The following is a 6,078-nucleotide window of genomic DNA, read 5'->3' as shown; positions in this document are numbered from 1 at the left end:
GGTTAAATTTGAAATTATTTTTGGTATGGTGGCTGTGAATACTGGTGCGAGGGATCAACATGTCAGCCAGATACGACGGCTTGCCAGATGTAATAATTTTATGTATAAGGCAATATGTATGCAGTAGCCGCCTACGGTACATATTGAGGATATTCTTATTATTTATGGAAGGTAAAATATGTTCACGTCTCGGGATGCAAAATATGAACGCATGCACGCATTTTCGCATTTTTGAATCTTTGCTTGTAAAGTTTTATTTATTCTACCAGAGTACACTACGTCACAATAATCGAGAAATGGATATATAAGCGTTTCAACTAATCGCTGCTTGATTTCTGAAGATAATAGTTTGTTAAATTTAAACAAGAATCTAAGTGTTCCAAATGATTTATTGATTTGGCGGCTAATATGCTCATTCCATGATAGACGAGTGTCAAATATCAGTCCAAGACTGTTAACTACTTGAGCTCTAGGTATGACATCATCATTTATTGTAATTGTTGTATTAGTGTGCTCGACCGAACCAATAGCATTTCGAGTTCCAATAAATGTATAACATGACTTATTAGCATTAATTTTAAGGCCATTTGCATCACACCATGTTTTTATCGCACCCAAATCATTACTTATGTATTCAATACTTATGGCAATTTCTGTTGGATTGAATGATGTGGTTAGTTGAGTGTCATCAGCATATGAATGTACGTTACAGTATTTGACAACTGAGGGTAGGTCTGCAATATAGATCGTAAACAATAAGGGACCTAGTATAGATCCTTGTGGAACACCAGATGAAATATATAAATTATTAGATAATAAAGTAGGCGACAGTTTTACACGTTGATTTCGGTTACTTAGATATGAAAAATACCAGTTAAGGGTAGATTGTGAAAAACTGTAATATTTCAGTTTACTGAGCAGTAATTTATGTTGTACCGTATCAAATGCCGTAGCATTGCTGTGTGCCGGCCGAAATCCTGACTGTGAGGGTGGAAGAATATTGTTTTGGGCAATGAAGTTAAATGTCTGTTTATAGATTATTTTTTCTAGTAGTTTTGAACACACGGGAGATAGAGGAAATGAAACGGACAAAGAAATAGATATATAAAATGAATGATTGTTTCTAAGTACACTTTATGCACACTAATGCCAATCGGGACTGGTCCTACAGTCTAAAGGAGAATCCCAACCACTATATAGCCTACCTCCACACCTCCGGAACCCCTTGATTACAAAGCGACCACACTACAGATAGAACGATTTTATTTTATTTTTTATATTTAACGTCGCTTCTCTAACCTTTGGTTAATCGCGACAATGAGGAGAGTGACGATATGATGAAATTGAACAAAGATGGGATCCCTGACGTCATAGCGCGCTGTGATAATCACTCCGAGATAGAACGAATGAGAGACAAAGTGATAAACATGGAAATATAGAAACAATGAAAGATATAGAAACAAGAGAAAGAACCAAATAGAAAAAAGCAGAGGCAAAAAAGCGATAAAAGAAGAGTAAAGAGATAGAAGGATAGAGAGAGATGCAGGGGAAAAAGAAAGTAAATGATAAGCAGAGAGGGAAATCGAAGGTCGAAAAAACAAGATAGAGAAAAGGAGAATGATAAAGAGAAAGGTAGAGGCAGATAGAGTTAAAAAAGGAAGGATAGAACGAAAGAAACAGTAAATATGAAGGAGAGGGAGATTGAAGGATAGAAAGAGATACAACAGGAGGAAAAAGAAAGCAAGAAGGATAAACCACTAGGGGAAGAAAGAAAGAAATGGAAAGATAAAATGAGAGAGAGAGAGAGATGAAAGAACGAAAAAGTTACAGGAACACAGTTACAGGGAAAACGTAGAAAGAAAGAGAGAGCGATAGAGAATGACCACCAAATATTTTGTCCGCCCTTGAACCCACCGAAACGAAGTTCTCTGGTGATGTCACTAACCACAAACTACCAATATGATATGAAACTATCAAATAACATATTTTTAAGTACAATTGATGCGCAAATAAGGAAATAGCAACTGGTTCAGTCAGTTACATCACCACTGGGAATCTAATTCAGAAATACTCGATTAAAACGTTACAACATTAACTACTATGCCAGTGAGAATGGACCAGGTGTGTTTGGGAATGCAAAGTTGGAGAAGGTTTCTGCGAAAATATTCCCTCGCATCGACATCCAGCTACAGGTTTGATTGCAAAATCTCGTTGCTAGTGAAGAATACTATTTTTACTGGACTATACGGGAGACAATCGAGGTATTGACATGCTTGGGGCAAAACACATGCAAGGTCGGTTAAGACATAAACATCTTGTCTTTCGAAAGAAGTTAATTCCATGTCAAAAATTCATCCTTCAGTGAGTTACTGTTCTGTTGATAGGCAGGACGTTCAGGTAAGTGTTTCCAATTTTCCATTTCAATGTCTTTACATATTAATAAAATCCAGAATTCATGTTTCAGTGGATATCTCTTAAAAAGTTGAGTGTAGAAATAACGGTCTCAGCATGACCGTTTTTTTAAAGTATCCGCTACCATTACATAGGGGGCCTCCCCGATGGCGCAGTGGTAGCGTCGTCGCCTTGTAATTAAGGGGTCCCGGGTTCGATACCCGGTGGATGCACATAGTGGTTCGGATTCCACTTTAAACTGTAGGTCTAGTCCCAAGTAGCCTTACTGTGCATAAAGTGGACTTAAAACACCAAATCAACCAATCAACCAACCATTACATAGTTAATCTAATTAATGTCATTATAATGACTCGTAAAATATATATTTATGATCCACTCAACCGCAGTTTATAAATCATTATGTATCTTTATGCACGGCATAATATTCAAATTCAAATTTAGATAAAAAAACGGTGGTGCCCCGTTTTTCTAAATTAACAGGCACACTGCTAAATTTTAACTGTAAATTATAAATTTTACGATAATCTCTAACAGCGTGCATTAACTAGTCAAAGAAAGTTTCGAATCAGAAATGCAAAATAATAACCAAAGTAGATAATTAAAGAAAAGTAGATAAATGTCAAGTACTTAAGTATACAGGGTGGTCCAAACGTCCCGCACCATACGCTGCATTACAATATCTGTTCAATGTGTTGGCTCCGATTGTCAAAACACAACCCATCGCTCGCAGGATGTAGGTCACCAAGCCCGGCGAAATAGAACGTCACTCAGAAGCAATTCGCTCACACAGATGCTGCTTGTCTCTGATTTTCACACTGTACCACTTCACCTTGCATGGTTCCCCACATTTGAATCCAATGGATTTTGCAGTGTGGGGCTACCTAAAAGAACAGTGTCCACATAGCAGAACGACTTCTACCCGTTCCTCAATAGTCAATATGGTACATCTGCCAGAAGAAATCGTCATACTCTTATGGTGTGGGATATTTGGGCCACCCTGTAGTTTAAAGTATTGAAAACCTACACTGTAGGTTATTGGCAGACGAAGTATTTGTTTCGAGTCTAGTGTTCTCAAATTACAGATACTTGTCTCGTTCTCGCATCGTCTGAAGTTGCAAATATATATTTCCTTCTTGTCCTGAAATGAAAGCATAAGCAACATCAACAGTATGTCACCGCACACACACTTAATGAGCGTACAGAGGCCATCTATGCAACAACTTTTCAGAATAACTTTATTCTGTTTGACGCCTCGTTTAGACGCTACAAGCCCATGTATGCAACCCCGCCTCGCAGCCTCACAATTGACACCAATCGATTGGCTCTGCAATTGCTAGAAATACTCTCTTGGTGTACCTTAGGAAGTTGCACAGTAAAATAAATTTCGTTTAGGGAAGCTTTTCATTGTCATACCAAAGTCTTGCTTCGTCCCGTTGTCATGGATACATTGCCTATGTTGGAGATCAAGCCTACGACGGAGCAATGAATTATTGCTAATGTACCCTAGGTTACATCTCCACCATCGGTTATCTAGGGAAATATAAGTTTTGCTGAAGTCGTTGCTGGGGTATGGCAAATATCCAGTGGAATCTTAATTATTTGATACCTAACTAGGATAAGGAAATATAGTTCTAGTTTCTTGAAATGGACAACTTAAGAGGAGTTCGGAGAGGGACTTGTAAACAAGCAGTATAGTGTCAATTACGACGAAATTAAATATTAGGTACACTCACGGACACAATGCAATCATTGCAACCCAGAAGTGTCAGATTGTACATCATATCAAAACTCTAAAACGCGGCCCCCTTTAGGTTTAAAATTATGGGATTACTCGCCACCAACTCGTAATTTGCCAATTGATCACCCTTCTACAATGATTCGTAAAGCTACAACAAACCTAGCGACCAATATCTTCAATGCTGGTCTCCGAGGCGTAGGTTACAGGGTAACTTGCTAGGATGCCAGAGCCAGACAGGTCCCATGCGCGAACCCTACTCATGGCTGCTACCTCTATTTGTGCATTAACCTTAATATTAAACCACGGTTAAGATATCTTCAGGGTAGGGTTCTTGTTAGAGAACGAATTCAGACAGTAAGCCTTCCAATGGAAACGTTTAAACGATTATATTATCTAGACAAGGATACATAGATTTGAAGATTTACATAATGAGCTACGTATTTCTCTGATCCTTATTTACAATCAATTTTCATCTTAATGTATGCTTTACCAATTTATTCCTTCTATCTAATTTGTATAATCTTCTTTCGTCTATACTTCCTTCCGGACTTCTTTCTTTGTGGGAATTCGGTTATGGACTTCCTTTTTTTGTGGGAATTCGGTTATGGACTTCCTTTTTTGTGGGAATTCGGTTATGGACGTCCTTCTGGACTTCTTTCTTTGTGGGAATTCGGGTGTGGACTCCCTTCTGGACTTCCTTCTTTGTGCGAATTCGGTATGACTTCCTTCTTGACTTCTTTCTGGACTTCTTTATGGACTCTTATGTAATCCCTGGAACGAGGATCCTTTATTCCAGTACCTCTGGCATCTTCATACTTATGTTTTCCATCTTCACTAAGTTCTATTCTCACAAGCTGGTAACCCCTCTCTTTTTCTTCATTTACACCAAATCCTAAAGGGTTACGAGTTCACTGCCTATTTTTTATCTTCGACGATTGAGGAATTACTTTATTCTTTTCCCTCGCTCTCTACTCTCGAGCTTTGGCAATATCCTAAACTCCTCCCTTGAGGCTACGACTGGAACGGCCAACACTATTTTCTTTGTAAATAAGTTAAAAAAAGTGTATACTTGGTGCATGACGACTGAAACCTGAAACCAAAAGTAATGTGGTTCGCCACTGGAAGGCGCAGTCACTGGTATAATCAAAATTTCCACTATGGGGATGGTAAATCAACCAAACAGATCCGAGATCTGATAAAAGACAAGAATTTGTATCAGTGTTTTCACTTCTTTAGTTTTCCAGTGTATTTACATATGAGCACCAATTCAATTTATTAAGTATTTACATTAATTTATTGTTTTTATATCTTTTCTTCATCCTCTTATAATGGATTCTATTGTTGTTCATCTTTACAAATTACTTTACACTTATTTACACTGCCAGTCGCGTATCTTGTGTTAATCTTCAATTTTGCACACTTTGTGCTGCCATCTGTGCTCCACCTTGGCAAACCGTTTGCATGAGTTGGTCCCATTGGGTACGTAACATGGCATGGATATATACGTATATATCATTGTCATGTTCCGTCACCAAACCTATCTGTTCATCGAACCTCCCCGATGGCGTAGTGGTAAAGTCGTCACCTTGTAAGAAAGGGTTACAATAAGGCTAACGATAAGGATTCGATACCCGATGGAGGCGCATAGCGGTTCGGATCCCACTTTCAACTGTAGGTCCAGTCTGAATTAGCCTATCGCTGCATACGAGATCCACCATCGTCGTGGCGAATATGAAGGGACGTAGGTGCGGGAGGTGATGTGATCAGCACCACGCTCCAGCCTTCTATAAACCCCACTAGGCACACATTTATTAGAGGCTGGATGATACATGGCTGGAAAGAAAGCCCAAAATTGCCCGCCATGGGAATCGAATCCAGGTCTTCCACGTATCAATTAGACGCCTAACTGACTGAATCACCGCGGGATC

This window comes from Lepisma saccharinum, chromosome 6 (genome assembly GCF_977018435.1).
Source record: "Lepisma saccharinum chromosome 6, izLepSacc3.1, whole genome shotgun sequence".
NCBI lineage: Eukaryota > Metazoa > Arthropoda > Insecta > Zygentoma > Lepismatidae > Lepisma > Lepisma saccharinum.
Note: the sequence above shows the minus strand (reverse complement) of the source record.